The following is a 15,825-nucleotide window of genomic DNA, read 5'->3' on the forward strand; positions in this document are numbered from 1 at the left end:
CACATATATGCCTATGTAGCAAACCTACATATTCTGCACATGTATCCCAGAACATAAAGAAAAAAAAGAAAAAGAAAGCACTCCAGGTGTCACTTATGCACAGGTAGATTTGACAACCACTGTTTGGACTATTATTTCGAGAAATCTGCTAGTAAAGTGGAAGAGAGAGAAAGAGGACTATATTAATGAGGATTGGCTAAGCAATATAACATTAACAAATAACCTTCAAATCTCAATGCTTTAACACACACAAATACTTGATTTCTCACTCATACTGTATAATCATCATAATCCAGAGGAGAGGTCTCTGTTTGACCCAGGCTAACAGAGACTTGAATCATCTGTTGCTGTACCTTCTGGAACACGAAGTCTCCTCAGTTGCCGCTTCAATGCAAAAGAGTGCATGGACATTTCACACCTGCTCTTCCAAGCTTCTGCCCTAAGTGACATATTACCTCACTCATAGTTCACTGGTGAAAACGAGTCACATAAGCCTATGTAACTGCAAGAGAGTGGACAGTGCTTACTTTTTATGCCTGGGAGGAGAGGACAACTGGATTTTGGTGAGAACGAGTCATGTTTGCTTGGAAGGGAGCAGAGATGCAGAAAAGTGAGGCTTTGGAGAGAACCAAGCATATGTGTAAGCCAAGAGAAAGGTACCAGAGTAAGAGCAATTGGGAAAAAAAAAAAGAGAGGAGGAGGGTGGAAACAATGAGAATTAATAAAAGAGGGATGGGCACAAAGGCACCAAGTCAAGTGGACATAACACTGGAAAGGAGGGATGCATTTTTTTTTTCTTTTAAGTCAAATGTGAACAAAAGAGGGAGAATGAAGCCACGATATTTTGTAGGGCAGAAAAATTCTCATCACTATTAGCAATATTATTCTAAGACTTGACCTGTCCTTCCTTTCTCCTTTCCAGATTTCTATTTACAATTCTTTTATACAAGAGTTCAGACAGTTCTAGCATTTCCAAAATTAACCCAAGCCGATTAGTCAACAGGACTGAATTAGCAGGGCTTTCAGGAGTCAATTGCATCTCTTCCTCCTTAAAGGAAAAGTTCAGAGTGGAATAAAAGTAGGTAACTGTGAGTTTCCTATGGACTAGCAGTTTGTTTTCCGGCAAATCTTCCCACAACGTCAGCTCTCCTGGTCATTTGCATAGCATTGCAATTTGAATAGTGAACTGCCCTACTGAGTTAGGAAAATGGTAGCTACTGTTCTTGCTGTACTTGGAGTTTAGAGCCATGAGAAACAGGATTTTAGATCTGCAAGGGTCCCTGAGGTAGGACCATATTGAACTGACTAAAGTGAATTAAAAATGAATTTTTAAAAAAGTCTACGTTAGAGGCTGATCACCCAGTGGTTGAAATTATTCTTCTTTTCTTTCTTATGCCTATTCTACTTCCTTCATGTTGCATTTGAGATGTCTATCCTCTTATGTTGCCCTCTAAAAACATAGAAAACAACTATAAACAGTGCCATATACTTGACTATTATTATGTTTTTCTACAGTCTTAATTTTAAACTCAAAATATATTTTATTTTTCCACAAATGTATCAGTTAGCTAGTATATGCCAATCACTTGGGCTATAAAATTAATAAGTTGATATATCAGTCCTTGTTTTCAAATAACTCATAATCTGCTTCTAGAGAAAGGGAGAATGGAGAGAGGGAGAGAGAGGAGAGAGAGACAGAGAGACGTGTACCTTATATTCTGATTTTTTTTTTCCAAGTGGCTTCTAACAGAGACAGGTGCCAGGAGAATTGAAGCACAAAGAAAAATGAATAAATTCTGCCTAGAACCATCAGCTTTACAGAGCAGGTAACGGTTGACCTGGGTCTTGAGTATGAGTAGGAGTTCCTCTTTCTCCATGAACTGCCTACTTCCCTCTTTAGTTATATAACCACATTTACATTCCAAATTGTTCCATCTTCAGGTTTTACCCTTTGCCTTATTATTGACTCTAATTCCCACCCAATATACAGTGGGCAGCCTACAACATCTCTAATATCTCAGGATTTTTGGCAAGGGCTGAGGACTCCTACTCAGTCACTCTGAATGCTATTCCCTGTGACCACTGAATCCTTGATCTTTCCTCTGAGGCACATATCCTGAAATAAGCTTGCTTCTCTTTTCCTGCATTTCTCTATGCAAATCTTGTACTCTGGGGCCAGGAGACCTTCATTCACTGTCTTCTATACTCTTGACCTAGGGCCGTGTGCAGAAGACTTTGTTAAAGGTTTGAAGACATGCAGTGGAGGCAGGATTTAGAGGAGAATCGAGGCTGAAATCTAACCCATGAACCACTCATTAAGTCTGTGCCTTAGGTAGGTACTAGGAGGAAGAATCAACTTTTTCTAATTAATGTAATCATGCTTTATGGATTAGTGGTAGCCCTAAGGAAAGTTATACCCTAGTATAGCTAAACAATCTCAGATTGAAGTTCCTAAAATGTTTGTCATTTCTGCCACTGGTAGACTTGCCAGATTTAGCAAATAAATATACAGGATACCCAGTAAAATCTGAACTTCTGATAAATTAATTTTTTAGTATGTCTCAAGCAATATTTGGAAAAGTTATACTAAAAATTATTTGTTCACCTGAAGTTAAGATACAAGATGCTCAGTAAAATTTGATCCAGCAGTACTAGTACCAGATTTCCCTTAAACTTGTGATTTAGCTGTCCATTTTGCTGCAGGGCCTCTTGCTCCTGCCTTCCATCTCTTCTCTTTCCCTCTCCAGCTCATTTCCTTCCAACCACCCAAATTATTTTCATTTCTTGTTTAGAGCAGTTTAGCTGTTAAGTTGATCTCAGCCCAGGCCATGCAGGTTCTGCCCAGGGGACTCATCTTCATAACCAAGCATGGTCTTTGTCCTAAATAGAAACAGTTCTCTCCCAGAGAGGAATTTTGCTGTCAGCTCAAAGTAGCAAGTGTTCCTGTTCCTCAATATAATTATGTAGCTGGAAATTGAGCATAGTTCATATGGGTTGGTTGACCTATTATAATTATAATCATTGACCTGTCTTTCTTATGATGAACAAACAAATTCATGTGATAACCTTTGTTTGGGAAGATAATGCTACTTACATATTTTCAACCTGACAATTGAATCACTGAGCTCAGAGTGTTAGAACTGAGAAGCTATTTGAGAGATTCTCTAGTCCATACTGTTTTCTCAATTTGCAGATGGAGGAATTGAAGCAAAGAGAGGGACTGTGACTTGTTCAAGGTCACACAACAAGTTTATGTTAGAACTTGGACTTCCTCTAGATTTGCTATCCGTGTCCTTGTTTCTCAGGGGATGCAAATAGTTTGAAAAATTTACATTTTTTAAAGCATGATTCTCTTTTTCCTTGGTTGTGGTTTTGTCTGATAGTTATTTTGTGCCATGCACATTAGTCAGGGTTCTCCAGAGAAAGAGAACCAATAGGATATATATAGAAATACAGAGGGTGTTTATTAGGGGAATTGGCTCATATCAATATAGAGGCTGTAAAGTCCCACGACAGGACATCTGCAAGCTGGAGATCCTGGAATGCTGGTAGCATAGTTCAGTCCAAGTCTATAGGCTTCGGAACCAGGGAAGCCGATGGTGTGACTCTCAGCCCAAGGCCTGAGAACCCATTAGCAGGAACCAGGGGTGCTGGTGTAAATCCTGGAGTCCAAAGGCCAAAGAGCCTGAAGTTCTGCTGTCTGAGGAGAGGAGAAGAAGAGTGTCCTAGCTTCAGGAGAAAGAGGGGGAAATAGTCTTTTCTCCGCCTTTTTTCTTCTACCTGGGCCCCCAGCTGATTGGTCGGTGCCTGTCACATTGAGGGCAGATCTTCTCCACTCAGTTCATGAACTCACATGCCAATCTCCTCTGGAAACACCCTCACAGACAGATTCAGAAGTAATGTTTTACAATTCTCTAGATATTCTTTAATGCAGTCAAGTTGACACCTAAAATTAACCATCATACTGTGCTTCCCAGTTTGTTACTTTCTGTTCATTTTTTAGTGTTGATGACATATGCCTGTGGCTATTGGAATTACAATGAGGTCATAAGATAGGATGGATGGAATAGCCTGCTTCTGGCCAACCTTTTCCACTTTCTACTTGTAGCTTTTCATTGGCTGTGGGGCAGGAAAATTAGATTTATATACCTGAATAAGCTGAATAAGCCTCCCTGGGAGAATCCTAAGTGGTGTTAACCTAAAAGGAAGAAACTAAAGCAAAATTAATATAATTAGAGAGTTTATTTGGGCCAGGCTTGAGGATTGCAATCAGGAGCATAGATGCAAATTGCCCTGAATATACAGTCCAATTGGCAGCATTTACAAGTGGATTTTTAAAGGTATAAAAGGGGAACAAGGAGTGGATAGATACAAAGTTGTTTGTCAGGAATTCTCACTGGTTTATAGAAGTGCATTGATTAGCGACTGGTATACGTTGGTAGGCTATAGGGTGTGGGTTATAGTGTCCAGTGTGGCATTGTTAGATTAATTTATAGCTACCTGTGGCAAAAGCACATAGTTTTGAGATGAATTGATAGCTCACATGGGGGATAGGATGTGATTGTGGTCTCATTTTAACATCTCTCTGGGCCTCATAACTTAAAAAGCCTTGCATTCTTCAGATGAAAGTTCTTTTCTCTATGATATGCCTTTTTTCCCCAGGCCCTCATGCCCGTATTTGCTGGACCTCAGGAGTAGTAGCAGCAGTAGGAGATGGCCTCCCTCTGCCCATTCCCCCTGGTCCTGCCAAGAAGTTGGGTTTAGCCCTGATGATGTTCATGTAAAAACAACAACAAAAGCCTTCATTTCATCAGTTTCATTGCAACAAAGAGTAAACTCTGAGTTGAAGTGCATATGTCTTCACACTGTAAAAATATGCAAAGTGTGATTTCATAGCATAAAGAGTTTCTTCTCAGTGTGCAGTGGTGCAGACATTGCTAAGCTTCTCCCTCAGCTCTTCTCCATGGAGCCATTGCATAAGGGCCAATCCTGCTGAGAGTGTTTTCTTTTTGCTACTTGTGTTTTTCCTAAGTTTATTGACTCAGTAGACGTTAAACACAATTTCCTGACCTTTCTAAATTAAACTATGCTGCTAAAGGAAGCCAATCAGTCACATTGCAAAAAGACTTAACCTCTGTGGTGAAGAGAGAAATGTTCAGAGCTTCCTTGTTTTTCACCTCCCTCTGCTGGTGAAAAGTAATCCACATATATTCTGTTCAAAAGCAGAATAATTTAAGGAGAGGGAATTTGAGTCTCATGGAAACAAAATCCTTCACTTATGCATAGTTAATGATTTTGTCTCTTAAATACAGAAAGAAAAATAAATATTTCTTTCATTAGCCATTACTGTCTGAGCATTACCTGGCTGCTGTGAAGAAGGAACCCAAGTTCTCTTCCACAGTATATTTATATATAACTTATTTCCTAAATGTGAAATGTAGTAATCCATAGGCTGACGCTGCCTTGTGTTCATTCTTTGGTATTGATGACATGTGCCTGTCGTGGTAGGAATTACAGTGAAGTAGGAAGATGGGATAGAATAGCTTGTTTCTAGCCAACCTTATCCACTTTCTGCTTGCTGCTTTTCATAGGCTATGGGTCATGAAAATTAGATGTATATGTCTATTAGAATCATGCCCCAAATAAGAGTTAAGAGTTCCAGGGTGATTTTCAGGCACAGAGAAAGCACGAACACTCAGTAACTATTCGTTGAACAAAACAGTAAAGACCTAATATATTGACATTAACCAAGCAATATATTTCTTTAATGCCTGTATTTTTTAAAATGTATTTTGGCTACTCAGAGGGATTCTCTGCTTCTTTTTGTATTTTAGGTGACTTCCTCATGGTCGAAGTTGATAGCTATGTAGCCTCCAGATAAGTTATGTATTAATGTGCTATTTATAATTATTGGGATTTGAATTAAGGGAGAAAACAGTGAGGGATTAAAGGCTCTTCTCACAGAAAGCAATGTTTTCCATTTTGGAAATATGTGATACTTTCCACAAGTTTAACTCAGCAGTGTGTATCTGTAATTTATGAAAGCTCTTTTGCTGAAAAATGATGTGAGGGAATACTTTGAAATCGTAACATACTTTTAAATGTTAAATATCTGGCTCTTTTGTCCATTGGAGATCTAAGAGTGTAGATAATCTGTCTTTCCTGTTTTGACACCATTATCACACATTCCACTCATTTTTGAATGTCTGTGCTAATGCTGAGGAATGTACAGAGATGTTTAAACCACAGTTCCTGTCCTCAAGTTATTGGCAGCCTAGTAGAGAAAAGAAGCCATGGAGATAAACAATGTTGATGGGAAGGATAGGTGAAGGCCTCTATTCTGGGACCTGCTTATAATGGCATGAACCTGAACTTCATGTATGTGAGTTTACTCATCTGTAAAATAAGGGCTATAGATGACATGAAACTGGAAACTATGATTCTCTGATTTATACCGTAAAGTATATGATGCATGAGATCAGCATCCTTATTGTGTCATTCACTGCTGTTCCTTTAGCACCTGCCATGGAAGCTGGCATACAGTAGGTGCTCAGTTTATTGAATGACTGAGTGGACAGAGAACGTGGTAAAGAAATCAAAGTAAAGAGAGTTCATTTTTGACTGGATGATCAGTGAAGAGTTTATGGAGCAGATAGTGTTTGAAATGAACCTTACAAAATATTTTTCCTAGGTGAAAATTTGGAGTAGGGTGCAAATGGAGGCACTTGGCATCCAAGAGAAGCTGTGTATAGTTGAAAGAATATGGGGTGTTGAGCCAGAAGATTTGAGTTCAAATCCAAGCTTTGCCACTCACTAGTGTGTGTTTTTTTGGTAAGTCACTGGAGTGACTTACCATTGTGTGTAAAATAGGGATGATAATGCTGATCATTTGACAGGTTTGTTATAAGGATTAGATGAAATGGTACAGGGTATGTGGATGACACCTGATGCCAGGCTCAAAAATGTGAATATGAAGGAGTAACAAAAATCAAAGAAGCAGCTGGGTGTGGTGGCTCATACCTGTAATCCCAGCACTTTGGGAGGCCGAGGTGAGTGGATCACCTGAGGTCAGGAGTTCAAGACCAGCCTGGCCAACATGGCGAAACCCCGTCTCTACCAAATATACAAAAATTAGCCAGGTGTGATGGCGTGCACCTGTAATCTCAGCTATGGTGACAGAGTGAGATCCTGTCAAAAAAAAAAAAAAAAAAAAGAAAGAAAGATCAAAGAAGCATGGAGGTACACAATGAAGAGTATGTATACGGTTTGATATTCTGTGTTGGTATAAGGTATAGTTGCAAAAAATGTTAGATTCAGATTGTATAGAGACATGCGTGATGTGATTAAGAGTGTGGAAGAGTCTTTAAGTCTGTGTTGTATTGGCTTTTCTTAATGAGGAAAAATAAATAAATAAAACTGAGGCCTTTGGCTCATATCCAAAGTCTGTGACCTTCCCAATAGCCAAGGTTTACATTGTTGTTCTTTTATATGAAGAAGTCCTGACTATGGGATTTATACTAAAATTAATAAACATATATTCTGCTTCTGAAAGGAGCATCAATCAGATAAACAGCATATGTATGCCCTCATTTGTTATCCTAAGAATAACATGGTTATAATGCCAAGTCAGAATGTCATAGTCTTGTGGTATAAATAAGAAAATTAACATGTAACTTGTAACTACTTAAGTCAGATCAAAGATATTAGATGTGGGGTTGAGAGAGGAGTGGCCATAGATGACTGCTAGGTTTTGTGCCTGGGAGAAGGGTGGTACTACGAATGGACATAAAGTTGTCTTGAGGAGCTATAGCTTCTAGAGAAAATGTTGTATTTGCCTTGGACACTTTGTGTTTGATATGTTGTAGAAGTTGGTCTTCAGCAATCAGTGGAAGAAGAGTTTTTAGCGATAATGCTTTTAAGTCTCATTTGCCTAAAGGCTAGCATGACTGAATTGATTTAATGAAAAGGAAAAATTTTTCAAAGCATAGGCTACTCAGTGATTTTTTGGTGAGGAAAATAGAAGCTGGAGAGTAAGGAGAAGAACTCCTAAGAGCAGTGAGAAAACTGAGCTCATTTTTATCTCCTCTGTGTCTTTGTGTGTGTCACTTCTTCCATCTGAAAGCCCACCTTTCAATCTTCACACCCTCCATGGATGTGGCTCTGTTGCTCATGAATCCTTTTGTATTTTCAGTCCTTACTCTCCTTAGTGGTGATCTGCTCCTTTTGTGATTAAAAAAGAAAACAAGGCAAAGATGATGAAGTACTGAGAATGCTAAAAAAAAAAAAAAAACAAAAAAAAAAAAAACCCAAAAAAAACCCAGTTTATCTGAAATTCAAATTTAGCTGGGCAACCCTACCCAGGAAGTACCTATGAGCTTTAGGGATGGAGTCACATAGACAGAACTGGGTTTGAATACAGCTCCACTAGGCAAATCAATTTTCTGTGTATGTGCCACAGTTTTCTTAACTGTAAAATTGGAATAATAACAGTACCTATTATGGAGGCTTATTGTAAGGATTAAATGAGATAATTCATGTAAAGCACTTGATTAATGCCTGGCGGCACATAGTGTCTACTCAGAGGATATTTGTTAACTATTATTGTTTGTGAGTGTATCAAGAATCATAATAACTGGATCAAAAAAGGTGAATTGAAGGGATCAGAAAGGACTAGATGGGTTATTTTCTGATCAGGACAGTTCTTCATAAATGCCCATGTCCAAATCAGCAATTGATCAATGGCGATTCACAACCTCACAACTTAAGCTGCCAACATGCCACAATGAAATAAGGCAGACACAGGCCTTCAAGAACAGCAAACAAGGTCAGCAAGCAAGGCCAGTGTACTGTTGACATTTATTTTTTATCCTTTCATTTGTACTTTATTCAAAAAACGACTTGAAGTGACTTGCAATGAAACAGATAGTCCAAGATAAGAAATAAGTGAAAACGTTGGGGTCAGAGATGAAGAAGGGGAAATGTGCACATGATTGTCCCTGGTTCTGTCCTGTGAACCAGGGTATGGATTCTTTACCAGGCCCTCCCTGGCAGTGATGGCTGATTTCAGCTGGGTGAGCACATGTTCTTCCTGTTCTGACTTACCCTGCAACTTTGAATTTCTGGCAACATCTCTACTTTGGTAATATCGACTTGGAGACCTGGATATTTCACAGTTTCTTAGGTGCCTACAATATCAACTCTCTGGATCTCTCTCCAGGAAGCTGGAAGCCTTGGCTAATGACTCTGCAAGTAGGAAATGCAAGGTTATCTTTCGTTTTTACTATGAAGAGGGGCCTGATTATCTGTTGAATTGGAGACTTATTACTTCTTATTTTATCCACCTTATACCATCAGAGTTCATATGGAGACAGTACTGGCAACCACTAAGTTACTCTGGGCTTCAGATGGAAAGGGGTTTACTTCTCCCTATTAGAGCATTAGTTTTAGATAAGACCTTCAATCTAGTTGGTTAATAACATTATCATTCATGTAGTCGATGACATTAAACTTGAATGTAATCATTATCATGATTTATCACTAATGATAGCTCAGGGCTGTACTAAAATTAATTATGATGATTTATAGCGAGTGTACATGTGGGGAGTATAACTTAGTATCACTACTGAGAGGACTGCAGCACATCAGCTATCATGTCATTAATAATTTGAATTATATTGCAACTGTTAGAGATATTTCCAAGTTAATGCCAGGGATTTATTTAGTTGACTCTTGGGTTGCAGCCTAATACTTCTTTCTCTGGTCATCAGGCATCTCAATTTTTAATTGTGGTTTATCTCACCTATCTTATAACAGAGAATGTGAGGTTCGTTTTACTATTTCATAGCTAGACTTTTAAATGGAACAAAGTAGAATGGAAAGGCTATTCTTTTACACTTGTAGCTATCATTATGATATGCACAATATAGGAACTGAAATGATTAAATGTTTTGCTTTGGAGAGTTTTATTTGTATTATTATCAGAAGTTGAATGGTTCAAATCCTGGTGAGTTCCAGAAGGTTCTGCTATTATGTTTTTTTTTTTTTTTTCTACTCATTCTTCATTTTCTTTACTCAGAATTGCCTAACCTGCATCTTATAGAAATTTTCCTTACCAGCAAATCAATTCAGTCATTTTCAGCTAAAGTTTCTTTGCTTTTTTGCATGTCTACACAGAACCTTTAAGAGCAAATTCTAAACGTGGCTAATTTCTTTTACTCCTATTCATTAATTTTAAGAAAACTTTTTATTTTGACATAATTATAGATTCACATACAGTTGTAAGAAATAAGAGAGATTGTACCCACTTTCCCCAGTATTGACGTCTTGAAAGAAATATAGTACAATATCATGATCAGGAAATTGACAGGGGTACTGTTAACATACAGAACAGTTATGTCCTTATAAGAATCTGTCATGTTGTTGTTTTATAACCATGTCCACCTCCCTCTCTCGTTCATTTTATTTATATTCACAGATATATGTTAATTCCTTGCAGTTGTTCTACCTTCAGTAAATCCTGGATCAAATGAGTTATTGGTAGGAAACAACCGTATTCTATGGGTTTCTAATTATGTGTGTAGTTATTTGCATGGCACAAACCTCAGGTCTGATAGGTAGCAGAGATCATTTGAGAAGTTTCTCCAACTAGCCTTAGGTCATTCCTTGGAGTTGGGGAGCGGAGGAGAGGGGACTTACTAGAACCTTTGCAGTGAGCAGGTATTGAAGGAAAAGCTGTGGAAATAGTGGGAAAAGTTAACAGGAAAAGCAGAATTATAGACCATGTTCTAGAGGCATGGCTATCCAATAATGGAAAATGGAAGACTTGATGGAGTGGGGTAAACTTTTCCTTGAGTAAAGCCTGCATGGAAACCTTCAAGGTTCCAGTCCATATGTGTGTGGGTGGGTGAGAGAGGGCCATGTGGCAGAAGTGAGTGATGCTTTTAAATCAAGTAGATAATTTATTTTGGTTCTTTTGGAGAAGGTGCTAAAGTGATAAATGTAGTTACTGATGGCTGGGCGCGGTGACTCATGCCTGTAATCCTAGCACTTTGGGAGGCCGAGGCAGGCAGATCACCTGAGGTCAGGAGTTCGAGACCAGCCTGACTAACATGGTGAAACCCTGCCTCTACTAAAAATATAAAAATTAGCCAGGCATGGTCGTGGGCACCTGTAATCCCAGCTACTCAGGAGGCTGAGGCAGGAAAATCACTGGAATCCAGGAGGCAGAGATTGCAGTGAGCTGAAATGACGCCATTGTACTCCAACCTGGGCAGCAGAGCGAGACTCTGTCTCAAAATAAATAAATTAATTAATTAATTAAAAAGTAGCTACTGAAAACAGGGTCCAACTTCACGTAAGAGGGGCCTGATCAGTGCTGGGGTTGAGTGTGGCTGGTTTGCAGGGCAGATATTTAGTCCTAGGCAGAAAGTGAGGCAGATGCCCACACAAACAGACTTTAATAATTCAGAAAGGGTTCCATGAAAATCAGGACTGAGCATTCCAGAACTTAGTTCTTACTCAATGTACATTTGTTGACTATTTACTGTGTACCAGGTTCTGAGCCAGGTGTTGAGGGGAAAAAAGCCCCCAGGCTGTAAAGAACTGAGAGAGCACTGGATATAGTAAACATCAAGCAGACGCAGGACCATATGAGGCCAGCAAGATACACTCTAGATCCCACCTTTTGGTGTGACTGGTGCTCCCATAAGATTGTGTCCTAATCAGTATATATTTTAGTGTCTAGTATATTCCCTGCCCAGGTCATTATTAGGGCTTAAAGTTGAGAGACAGAAAATCAGACAGACAGATAGACAGATAGATAGGCGGAAATGAGGCTCAGTAATTCAGCAGAAGGCAAGGGCTAGCACTTTATTTCTGTTCAACATTCTTTTATCCTCAGAGAGTAGTATAAGGAGCATTTAACACTCAAGATATCAGTAAACAGAATGGTGCAGCTTTGTGTCACGGTGAATGACAGCAGATGTCTAAAAAGTCAATAGCTAACTGAAAAATCCTGAGTGCTCTTGCTTAGGATCAAAAAAGCTTTCGTTAACATCTTTAATCTATGTAATGAAATCTCAAATTATTTTTCATGCGTTTATTGTTGCTTGTACCAGTAACCAAACTCTCAGGAGAACACAATGCATTATAATGTGACCTAAAATCAACAGTGAACAGTCACCAAGAGCAACAACAAAAAATTATTTAGGGGAACAGAAATGATTCCAATACCAAAGTAAAAAAGCCACTTGTTGACGGAAATATACACTTGTAACTATTGCTCAATTGGTCATGTAGGCCATGGAAAAAATCCAAAGCCCAAGTCGTATAACAAAACTTTTTGATTTTAGACTTCCTTCCACCACCTTTATTTTTTGGTGGACTTAACCTTTGATTAGCCTTTGATTTTCTGTTACTATTACCCTTGGTGCTTTATCTTTTTGCCCTGTGTTTGCATGATTTATGTCCTTCATCTTGAGGAAGTGTTCCACACTTATCTTTTTCCCATGCTCTATCTCTTCCAAATCAGGTGCTCAGATGGCAGAGGCCTTTTTAATGAGTCCCTGTCAGGCTATGCAGACTACTTTAACAAACAACCCTCCAATGTCAATGACTTGACACAGTAAACATTTATTTCTCAGTTTCACAAAATCCAGTGTTGATGTTCTTGGTCAGGCGTTTGTCCTGGGTGGCTGTCTTCTAAATGCTGACTCAAGGGTGCTGCTTCCTTCCATCTTACAATGCCATCATCTTCAATAATGAGTCTTCATGGTCACTTCAGATGGGAAAGAAAGTGCAAGAACAGAATACTTGACACTTGGTTTTGAAGTGGTACATACTTCACTTCTGCTGTCATTCTACTGGCCAGAACTAGTCACATGGCCCCACAGAGATGCAAAAAGAACGGGAAATGTAGCCACTGGCTAGGCAGTCATTTCTCAATGACATCACTATGCTTTGGTGTACTTCTAGCTGTTTCTGGCTTACCATCCTTTGGAAACATTGTGCCATGAGAGTGCCTCAGCTGTTTTCTGAGTACTAGGTGATTCTGACCCCATGTCTATTCTACCTGAACTGTGTTTAATCACAAAATCCTCCTCAATCCAAAGCCACCAGTAAGAAATATAATCCTTTTCTTAATTTTAATAGTGTATCTGGAGAAGAGTGAGTCACCTCTGTATGTCAATAACTGCAAGAAATTACCGTTTATGCTTTCTGGAGTCGGAAATCCCCCCCCCCCCCCCGATTAAAACCAGACCATTACTACAGAAAGTCAGATATTGCATGATCTCACTTATATGTGGAATCTAAAAATGCGAAGTTCATGGAAGCAGTGAGTGGAATTGCTGTTACCAGGGGCAGGGGTGGGGGAAATGGGGAGATGTTGGTCAAAGGGTACAAAGTTGCAGTTATGTACAGCATGGTGTCTATAGTTAATAATAATTCGGCTGGGCATGGTGGCTCACGTCTGTAATCTCAGCACTTTGGGAGGCCGAGGCAGGCAGATCACTTGAGGTCAGGAGTTCGAGACCAGCCTAGCCAACATGGCAATACCCCGTCTCTACTAAAAATACAAAAAGCAGGTGGGTGTGGTAGTGCATGCCTGTAATCCCAGCTACTAGGAGGCTGAGGCAGGAGAATTGCTTGAACCCAGGGGGCAGAGGTTGCAGTGAGCTGAGATCACGTCACTGCACTCCAGCCTGGGCGACAGAGCAAGACTCTGTCTCAAAAAAAAAGAAAAAATCTATTACATACTTGAAATTTGCTAAGAGAGTAGATCTTAAGTGTTCTCAGCACACACACACAACAGTAACTATGTGAGGTGATGGATGTGCTAATTAGCTGGATTGTGGTAATCATTCCACAATGTATGTGTATATCAAAACATTACATAGTATATCTTAAATACATGTAATTTTCATCAATTCTACTTCAGTAAAGCTGGAAGCAAAACAAAAAAAATGGCCCATTACTTAGAGCATAAAAAAACAAATGAAATCATTGACAATTTTAGCTCAAATTTCCAGGTTTGTCACATATCATGGATTTGAGGGGAATTATTTAAAAACCATGATGTACTTTTCATAGAGCTGGATTTTGATGGGGCCAATGGAGTTCCGTCCGTTGTGTTCTCTAGTGCTGGTTTCGGACCCATACAGATGTGAGAGTGACTCTTACCATTCTGGCAATAAGCCTCTGCATTAAACATCTTGCTCTGGGGAAGCTTTCAGGATAACACATCAGCAACAAAGGCTAAATATATATGTATATGAATGGATTCTTCAAAAGGTTAAAAATATTGCATTTGATTGTCCTGCCTCCCTGGATTCCATTAACTTGCAGAGACTAAGGAATAACCTGGGGTTCTTAATCTTCTGCATTTAATTCAGGTCCTGTTATTTATATAACCATTTATTTACTGACCGAGGCCTGCTGTTCTTCAAAGATAGGGGAATGGTTAAATAATTTATGCTACGTCTATATATTAGAATATTAAGAAAGCTTTAAATTGTATTTCTCAGAATTTTAATGGCCATTAGAAAATGCTCATAATATGACATTTCATTTTACAATTTTTATATGATCTCAATTTGCATGTGTCTACATGTGTATGTGTGCTGATATAAGCATAGTAAAATGATTGGAAAAAGATCAAAATTTTAACTGTGGTTATCTCTGGGCAATGGGATTGTGAGTGACTTTTATATTTGGTTATCTCTGGGCAATGGGATTGTGGGTGACTTTTATATTCTTTATATTTCTCTGTGTTTTCCAAAGTTTAAATATGAGCATGAATTACTTATGAGAAGAACATTAGTCACTACACTGTCAATCAAGTTCAGCATCTAAACAGTCTCACGAAAATTACTAGAATTTGGAAGAAAGGGCGAAGTTTGGCTGTCTTAAATGGTTGAATACTCTATCTTTAAATAAGAAACATGTAGAGTGACCTAGCATTGAAAACACCGGTTATATCACTTTTTTGGTCATTCCTAAATTTTACTGGTGAAATTTATTAGTCCTTGTAGTAAACATTTCCAAAAGTTCATTGTAGAATTATAAGTTTATAAGAACGTGTAAGAATTAAGTCATGAAATTGTAGCTTCCAGGTAGATGGCGGTAGTCCTTGATTGACTTTCGCGTGAGAGAAGGCCGGTATTGCATAAGGGAAATAGCACAGGTTTTGGAGTGTCCTTGGTTCCAATCTTGGCTCTGTGGTGTGCTAGCCATGTGATTTGGAGCCAGTTACTTAAAGTTTCTGAAACTTTGTGTCTGTATCTACAGGTTGTAGGTATTTCCTGCCTGGCAAGTTTATTTGACAATTAGAAATAATAAATGTCCAAAGTTTCTAATACTTCTCTGTCAACTCCCCAGACACTCAACTCTCCAACCTCAGATGTTCCAAAGAATGATATCACTTTCATTGCTAGCTCACTGCCTAATCCTCAATTGACAATAGCTTGATTGCTGCTGCTGCTTCTCCTGCTGGTACTACAATTATTACCATTAATACTGCTATGATCAGGAGCTTCCCCTTTACCAGTGGCAATGGTACCTTTGTACTATCTAGCTATACTGAAGTTGGTGGATCAGTTTAGTGCTTTAGCCTAACTTTCAGTTCCAGTCAGGGATATATTCAGCTGCTTTGCATGAACAGGACAAACCTTTTCTACCACCCTCTGCCCAGCTAGCAATTAAGGGGGGTTAAATTATGGTAAAGAAGGGATCTTCAGCAACTACCTGCAGCCCTCAGGCCTGCATCTTCTCTGATTGTTCAGCACATATGGGTACTGATTGTTAAATATTTTGAATATTATACCTGGT

Source organism: Piliocolobus tephrosceles, chromosome 12 (assembly GCF_002776525.5).
Source record: "Piliocolobus tephrosceles isolate RC106 chromosome 12, ASM277652v3, whole genome shotgun sequence".
Classification (NCBI taxonomy): domain Eukaryota; kingdom Metazoa; phylum Chordata; class Mammalia; order Primates; family Cercopithecidae; genus Piliocolobus; species Piliocolobus tephrosceles.